The sequence below is a fragment of the Heptranchias perlo genome, chromosome 25, assembly GCF_035084215.1.
Source record: "Heptranchias perlo isolate sHepPer1 chromosome 25, sHepPer1.hap1, whole genome shotgun sequence".
NCBI classification, from domain to species: domain Eukaryota; kingdom Metazoa; phylum Chordata; class Chondrichthyes; order Hexanchiformes; family Hexanchidae; genus Heptranchias; species Heptranchias perlo.
The window spans coordinates 43,277,200-43,285,981 of NC_090349.1; the positions used below are offsets into that span (position 1 = coordinate 43,277,200).

The following is an 8,782-nucleotide window of genomic DNA, read 5'->3' on the forward strand; positions in this document are numbered from 1 at the left end:
AATCCCTGGTAGATTCCTCTCCCGACTAGCGCAGGCAATCGAGTAAATGTCGAGGGATCTGAGGTGACCAATCGATCCTTTCGAAACCAACTACCCCACAAACTGACTCGATATTGGGCCGGGCCATTGTTCAGGCATCCCTGGTGGCCGCCTAAAATAGGCGTTAGCCCCCTTACATATAAGTGAGAGGCCCAAGGCCTATTTTTGGCCCCCTTGCAGAAAGTGGATTGCACCATCAAAACAGACCACCTCATTGCTGTTCTTAAGACCTTGCTGTGTGCAAATTGGTTGCCTACGTAACAACAGTGACTGCACTTCAAAAGTAGTTTATTGCCTGTGAAGCACTTTGGTACATATTGAGGATGTGAAAGGCACGATATAAGTGCAAGTCTTTCTTTTTGGATATATTGCATTCAGCATCACTGCTGTGGGTTACTGTAAGTATCAGCCATGGCCCAGTGGACACGCTCTTGCACTCTCTGAGTCAGAATGTCTTGGGTTCAAGTCCCACTCCAGAGACTTGAGCACATAATCCAGGCTGACACTCCCAGTGCAGTACTGAGGGAGTGCTGCACTGTCGGAGGTGCCGTCTTTCTGATGAGACGTTAAACCGAGGCCCTGTCTGCCCTCTCAGGTGGACGTAAATGATCCCACGGCCGCTATTTCGAAGAAGAGCAGGTGAGTTCTCCCCGGTGTCCTGGCCAATATTTATCCCTCAGCCAACCTCACCAAAACAGATGATCTGGGCCCCGATTTTAGCAGGGGTGCGGGTTCTCGGCGGGTGGGCAAGCGGGCGCGTGGGTAACACGCCCATGTGAAATTAGTGGGTTTCCCGCGCGATCGTAGCAGGCAACCCACTAATTGGAGCCACTTACCTGCTCCTCCGGGTTCCCCGCTGCTGATCTGCGCGTCGGGCGGGCTGCGCATGCGCAGTAAGATCTGTCAGCTGGAGGCGCTCTATTTAAAGGGGCAGTCCTCCACTGACAGATGCTGCAACCAATAGCAAAGATGACTGCATGGAGCAGCCCAGGGGGAAGGCTGCTCCCAGTTTAATGATGCCTCACCCCAGGTATCAATACATGGGGTGAGGAGGAGGGGGAGGACAGAGATCTTCCACCCGGCGAGCGGGAGGAAGCGGCCCGCCTCTGCCACCAGGAAGGCCTGGCTCAAGGTGGCAGAGGAGGTCACCTGCGCCACCAACATATCGCGCACCTGCATACAGTGCAGGAGGCGGTCCAATGACCTCAGTAGGTCAGCCACAGTGAGAGCACGTAGTCTTTCCCCTACACTCCGTCTGCCACATCACTGCCCCCACCCCTCATCTCCTTCGGCACTGCCAACACTACTCTGTCACATCACCCCTCATACCCACTCAAACCCCATCCTCATCTTACCTGCACCTACTCACCTCGCCAGTACTCATCCCGCCACTACCACTCAACCCAATCCTCATACAATCTCATGGCTCTATCCCATACTCACCCTCTCGTGCATCTCTTTCACGGCCAGCCTCACTCAACCTGCCACCACCTGTGCTGCAGCCACAGGGCATGCATCACATATGTGCAGTAATGATGTGGAGATGCCGGTGATGGACTGGGGTTGACAATTGTAAACAATTTTACAACACCAAGTTATAGTCCAGCAATTTTATTTTAAATTCACAAGCTTTCGGAGATTTTCTCCTTCCTCAAGATCTTGAAACATTTACCTGAGGAAGGAGAAAATCTCCGAAAGCTTGTGAATTTAAAATAAAATTGCTGGACTATAACTTGGTGTTGTAAAATTGTTTACATATGTGCAGTAGGCAGCGTAAGGCAAATGTGTCGTGAGCATGAAGGGGATGCACAAGGGTGTTTGAGGGTTTGTCATGGTTGTTACTTCTATTGAATTTCAGAACAACTCACATCACACATTATATTGGCACCACTGCTGCCATGTCTTTGCGAATCCTGTCCGGTTTGTGCAATAATGCCCGCTCCTGGGTATCACTATGAGGACCCACCACTGATGCCACCCATTGTGTCACTGCAGAGTGGGTGTAGGTGTATTTGCAGGGCTCTTCTGCGCAGACGACTGAGAGACATCGGCGATGTCCCCGGTGGCACCCTGGAAGGCTGCGGAGGAGAAGTTCGGGAGGGCAGTGGTGACTTTGACAGCGACAGGTAGGAAGATGGTGCACGGGCCAGCCAGGAGCAGCTCGGCATGAAAGAGGCTGCAGATGTCCAGGGCTACATGTCGAGTGACTCTGAGCCTCCGTGTGCACTGCTGCTCAGAGAGGTCCAGGAGGCTGAGCCTCGGTCTGTGGAACCTGTGGCGAGGGTAGTGCCCTCTGCGACGCATCTCTCTCTGCGGTAGCCCTCCCTCCTGCTGTACAGGTGGATGTGTCACAGCACTCTGTTGTGGAGCTCTATGTGTCAGAGGTGGACGGCGTGGATGGCGAGGCTGGTGAGGCTGGTGATGCTGTTCGCCCTCCGAGTAGGTCATGACTGCAGCTACGGCGGCCCCCATCCGCAAGATGTACATCTGAGGGGGTCCGCAAGGTAGGTACATGTCTCCGGACCCTGGGGTAAGTGTGCAGGTTGGTGACTTTGACCGTCAGGAGGAGGGTGGTGGAGGCCAAACTTTGTCCCAAGTGACAGAGTGGCCTCCTGCAATGGGTGAGGGTCTCCCCTCTCCACCTGTCAAATGGACCTTTGCAGCTGCCACAGGCTGACAGATGCAACACGTCCAATCGATCTGGGAGTGTTTCCCCCAGTGTGGGAAACAGTCCCATGTTGTTCCAAAATCACACACAGTCCCTTAATCAGGTCAGTTAATGACCTGAAATACCTAACTAAATATTGTCAAGTGGCATCCCGCTGGCTTTAATTGCCTGCGGGATTCCCACCAGCGGGGGCTGCGCGCGCACGCCGGATCGTCAGCGGGGAACCCGGAAGTGGGCGGGATCAAGGCGCGTTCCGGTCGGGATCCTGGATTTCCCGATTTTCGAGGCCCCCCCGCCGAGAACGCACCCGATAGTGGGTGCTAAAATCGGACCCCTGGTGTGTGTGGGGCCTTGCTGTGGGCAATTTGACCGCTGGGCACAAGTTTTCCTACAACAGTGATTACCCTTCAGAAAGTACTTCATTGGCTGTAAAGTGCTTTGGGAAGTCTTGAGGACATGAAGCCGGTGTATAAATGCGAGCGAGCAAGGAACCAAAACAGCACAACCATCCAGCGAACCAAAAGTGGTTGGGTTCACATTCGATTACTTAATAGTGGACGACTGGAACTCGAAACACGATAGGCTGACAATGAAATACCTACATGTGCTGTACACCAATTAAAGTGTACGAGGCACAAATGGTGCAGTTTGGCGAGCTAGTTGTAGCGATGAATCAGACCTGTGGAATACAGTCAGTGTGACGTTGTTCTTTCACCAGTTGTTTAGTCTCTGTCGAGTGTAATTATTATCGCTGCCGAGCGATCCTACTTGCGAGAGTGATAATTATGTCAGTATTTTTTTCTCTCTGTGTGAATGTATTTATTATTTACTAATCAAGTAGTAAATTACACATATAATGGGGCTGGATTGTACTTTGATTGCCTGAAAGTGATGTCACCCACAGGAATTCAGGCGCAAGACGTCAGCCTGTCGAGTGCAATAAATTGTCTAATAGAAGGGGAAGCCAAGAATGCCTCTTGCATTTCTATTTACGCAGGGAGAACTGAGTCTCTGCTGTTTCGGTGCATTTGTTTTGATTAATTGACTCCAGAAAGTCTCCAGCCACTATTTGCATGGGATTTGTGGCTGTAATTAACAGGGAGCTGCAGTGCAGGAACCATGGCGAGTTTAATGTTTTTTTTGTAACTCAACCACTGCAGAGTTCCCATTGACGATAACAGTGCCCAGAACTGAGTGGGCCTTTTTACGGACACAGAGCTGTTTGCTTATTTATTAATTAACGGTTCTATTTTTCTCAGCAATAAAACGTTTGTACACAGTGACCCTGCTGGGAAGAATGGTACTACTTCCTCATCCAAAGGTTATACTAAATCGTACTTAACGCAAAGAGCTGGATTTAAGAACCTGTAAAATAAACAATGATTTTTAATAGAACAGCCCTTCTCCCCCCACCCCTCTCCCCTCTCAAGACTACACATAAAAGCCAGAGAGAGAGACAGTTGTTTTATTATTGTGAGATGCAACACAACAGTCTAATTACAAGTCAGTCAATGGGCAGCTCTCACATTGCCTGCTGGAAGCTAGGGGAGTGCGTCGCAAGGGAAGTGATCCAACGTCAAGTACGTAGAATGATGGCATCGTTCTGGGTGGTTGAACACCAGCAAGCCACTATTACTGCATAGAGTTACATAGAATTTACAGCACAGAAACAGGCCATTCTGCCCAACAGTCCCATGCTGGTGTTTATGCTCCACGTGGGCCTCCTCGCTCCCTACTTCATCTCAGCCTATCAGCATATATTCCTTTCTCCCTCATGTGTTTCCAGGGATGGGGGACTTTAGTTACGTGGATAGACTGGAGAAGCTGGGGTTGTTTTCCTTGGAACAGGGAAGGTTGCGAGGAGATTTGATAGAGGCATTCAAAATCATGAAGGGTCTAGACAGAGTAGATAGAGAGAAACTGTTCCCATTGGCAGAAGGATCAAGAACCAGAGGACGTAGATTTAAGGTGATTGGCAAAAGAACCAAAGGTGATATGAGGAAAAACCTTTTTACACAGCGAGTGGTTAGGATCTGGAATGCACTGCCCGAGGGGGTAGTGGAGGCAGATTCAATCATGGCCTTCAAAAGGGAAATGGGTAAATACTTGAAAGGAAAAAAATTGCAGGGCTCCGGGGATAGGGCGGGGGAGTGGGACTAGCTGGATGGCTTTTGCATAGAGCCGGCACGGACTCAATGGGCCGAATGGCCTCCTTCCGTGCTGTAACCTTTCTATGATACTATGATCTAGCTTCCCCTTAAATGCATATATGCCGGCCACCTCAACTACTTCTTGTGGTGGCAAGTTCCACATTCTAACCACTCTCTGGGTAAAGAAGTTTCTCCTGAATTGTTTATTGGATATGTTAATGACTATCTTATATTTATGGCCCCTCGTTTTGGTCTCCCCCTGCAAATGGAAACATCTTCCCTACGTCTACCCTATCAAACCCCTTCATAATTTTAAAGACCTCTATCAGATCACCCCTCAGTCTTCTCTTTTCTAGAGAAAAAAGCCCCAGCCTGTTCAACCTTTCCTGATAGGTCTAACCTCTCAGTTCTGGTATCACCCTTGTCAATCTTTTTTGCACCTTCTCCAGTGCCTCTATATTTTTTGTAATGTGGAGACCAGAACTGTGCACAATACTCAAGTGTGGCCTAACCAAGGTTCTATACAAATTTAACATAGCTTCCCCGCTTATCAGTTCTATTCCTCTAGAAATGAACCCCATTGCTGTTTTGTGGTTAATAATCCTGGTTGCATAATCTTATGTTAGCCTAGTGCCACCTAATGTAGGCCAATAAAAGGAGTTAAAAACTTGACTGAGGCCCAGCTCTACCTCTCCACAATCTCTCACGACCCCTCCACTGCCTCTGTGCTGTCAGAGTGCTTGCCCACTCTTGGATGAGCTGCAATTTTCTCCGGTTCAACGTTGAAAATACCAAAGCCACGGTCTTCGGCCCCCGTCACAAACTCTTTCCTCTCGCCAACGACTCCAACCCCTCACCGGCCACTGTCTCAGGCTATACCGGACTGTTTGCAACCTCGGCATCCTATCTGCCCCTGAGCTGAGTTTCGGACCCCACATCTCCATATCCTCTCCATCTCCGTATCTATTTCCACCTTCGTAACATCACCCACCTCCACCTCTACCTCAGCCCACCTATTGTTGAAACTCTGCTCCATACATTTGTCACCTCCAGACAGGATTACTCCAATGTTCTCCTAGACAGCCTCCCATTCTCCACCCTCCATAAACTTAAACTCATCCGAAACTCTCCTGCCCGTGTGTTACGCTGCACCAAGTCCTGCTCGCCCATCACCCCTGTCCTTGCTCCCGGACCCCCAACACCACAAATTTAAAATTCTCATGGCCTTACCTTTCCTTATCTCTGTAACCTCCTCTAGCTCCACAAGCCCCTACCCCAGAATTCTCCGTTCCTCTGACTCTGACCTCTTGGGCATCCCCTCTCCTTTTGCCCCACCATTGGTGGCTGTGCCGTCAGCCATTTACGCCCCATGCTGTAGAATCCCCCCACCCCTAAACCCTTGCATCTCTCCACCTCCCTGTCCTCCTTTAAAACCATCCTTAAAAGTTGACCAAGCTTTTAGTCGCCTTCTTCTAATACCTCTTTCTTTGGCTCAGCATCGATTTTTTTTTTTTGATCAGGCCTCTGCAAAGCGTCTTGGGACGTTTTTCTACGCTAATCCAGGTCATTGTTGTTATTAAACAGACTGGCTTTGAGATAGCTGATCTCAGCCAGGGCAACCGTTTTGGGACTACAACTGGCTCCAGTGCCTCTGGAATAGGCAAAATAAGAATCAGCCAGCGTGTCGCATCTCTTGCTTGCGATCAACGGACCCCCGCTAGAAGTATCGGAGATGTGGATGTCGGACATGGACCCGATCGTCTGCGATGCCGACACTCGGGCCTAGAAACCCGTTGACGTGCCGCCAGTTTTATAGGCGCTAAATGGGCGCCCGTGCGTCCAATACAACGGTGGCGAGCACGCACAAACCCCGTGCCGGAAGTGCGCTGCCCGCCATATTGGTAAAGGCTGAAATATAGAATGTCCTAAAACAGGCATTGGGCCCTTTGCATGTGCAACACCTGTTTGAGGCCCCCTTCCTGAAATTTGGGCTGCCCTGATTGTAGCCCGCGCTGGGGCCTGTGGCGTTCAGGAGAACCAGGTCTACATGCGGCCTTGAAGTGGCTGCTGGAGGCCACCCAACAATCAGCTAAAGCCCCTCCTCTCCAGGGAATCTCACTCCACTTCGATCTAGTATCAAGTGAAGCCCTGACTCCCAGTCTATAATTACACTACAACTTTCTGTTCTTATAACTGCAGCAAGCAACACGAAGGGAAATTGCTTCACCCTGAAGCTCGAGTCGTCTAAGGGCAGCTTCAGACCCCAGCACTAATGGGAGATTTAAAATCCCAACGACAAAAAGAATTCCCTCTCCAACTAAGAGTGACACTCCCAGTGCAGTACTGAGGGAGTGCTGCACTGTCGGAGGTGCCGTCTTTTGGATGAGGTGTTAAACCGAGGCCCCGTCTGCCCTCTCAGGTGGACGTAAAAGATCCTATGGCCACTATTTCGAAGAAGAGCAGGGGAGTTCTCTCCTGGGCCAATATTAATCCCACAACCAACATCACTAAAACAGATGATCTGGTCACTTATATCATTGCTGTTTGTGGGATCTTGCTGTGCATAAATTGGCTGCCTTGTTTCCTACATTACAACAGAGACTATACTCCAAATGTACTTCATTGGCTGTAAAGCGCTTTGGGGCGTCCTGAGGTCATGAAAGGCGCTGTGTCAATAAAAGTTCTTTATTTCTTTTTATAATCTTTGACCTGTGCTACTGTCTATTATGTGTAATGGTGATGAATCAGTTCCTTTATTATGGCTGTCTAGTATTTATGGAATAACAATGTATTCACAAGCGAGCCTACAGGATTGATTAAATTAGCATTTATTGCCAGCAAAGCGTTGTTACTTGTGTGTGATTATATATATAATTTCCACATGGTTCCATCCTCTCTTATGATTGCATTTACTTCCCTGGGATAAATATATTCCACTTCTGTAGTTTTATTTCTATCTTTCTCATGTCGTCGCCCCCCCCTTCTTCCCCCATTGGGTTGGCCCTGCTCCGTTATTGTAGCATTCATCCCTGAAATTCAGACCGGTGACTGAGCCAGAGAATGCTGCCTTTTGTGTGACAGTGCCTTTAATGTAGTAAAACGCCCTAAGGCGTGTCGCAGGAGTGATTATCAGACAAAATTTGAAACCGATCCACATAATGAGATAGTAGGACAAATGATGTAGGTTTTAAGGAGCGTCTTAAAGGAGGAGAGAGAGGCGGAGAGGTTTAGGGAGGGAATTCCAGAGCTCAGGGCCTAGGCAGCTGAAGGCACGGCTGCCAATGGTGGAGCGATGGAAATCGGGGATGCGCAAGAGGCCAGAATTGGAGGAGCGCAGAGATCTCGGAGGGTTGTAAGGCTGGAGGAGGTTACAGAGATAGGGAGGGTTGTAGGGCTGGAGGAGGTTACAGAGATAAGGAGTTCCCTAGCTTGACACCCTTTGATTTTCCCTCCCTCCATGTGGCCTGGCCTCTCGTCTTCACTTCCCCTGATGTCCCTGACCGAGCTCATGAACTCACCACAGTATTGCACACTCGGTGCATTCCACACATTCTCCATGATGATTTGTGCTCACACCTTGCTGTCTCCTGCCCGCTGCTCTCCTCTTCCTTTTGTAAAGCGTTCACACGTTCTTCTATAGCGTGAGGATTACTATATAAAGAAAGAAAGAGCTTGCATTTATATAGCACCTGGAATTACAAACTGGGTATTAGACTGTGTTGCAGGGTGTTAACAGAACTAATTAGAGATAGGCCTCGAGGGAAGTTAGAAAGTTAAAGGAAAGAAAGACTTGCATTTATATAGCACCTTTCACGATCTCAGGATATTCCAAAGCGCTTTACAGCCAATGAAGTACCTTTTAAGTGTAGTACCCACTGTGTAGGAAATGTGTCAACTAATTTTGCGCACAGCAAGGTTCCACAAA

At 49.2% G+C, this 8,782-nt stretch overlaps 1 long non-coding RNA gene across 1 annotated transcript in view; it reads right to left on the minus strand.

Moving 5' to 3' along the window:
- LOC137342413 (uncharacterized) overlaps positions 1–8,493 on the minus strand; it is a 34,577-nt gene extending 26,084 nt beyond the window's left edge. Inside the window, exon 1 of the long non-coding RNA XR_010967256.1 lies at positions 8,376–8,493. This is a non-coding gene — a long non-coding RNA (uncharacterized lncRNA). The remainder of the gene's footprint in view (positions 1–8,375) is intronic.
- Between the last annotated feature and the right edge of the window lie 289 nt (positions 8,494–8,782).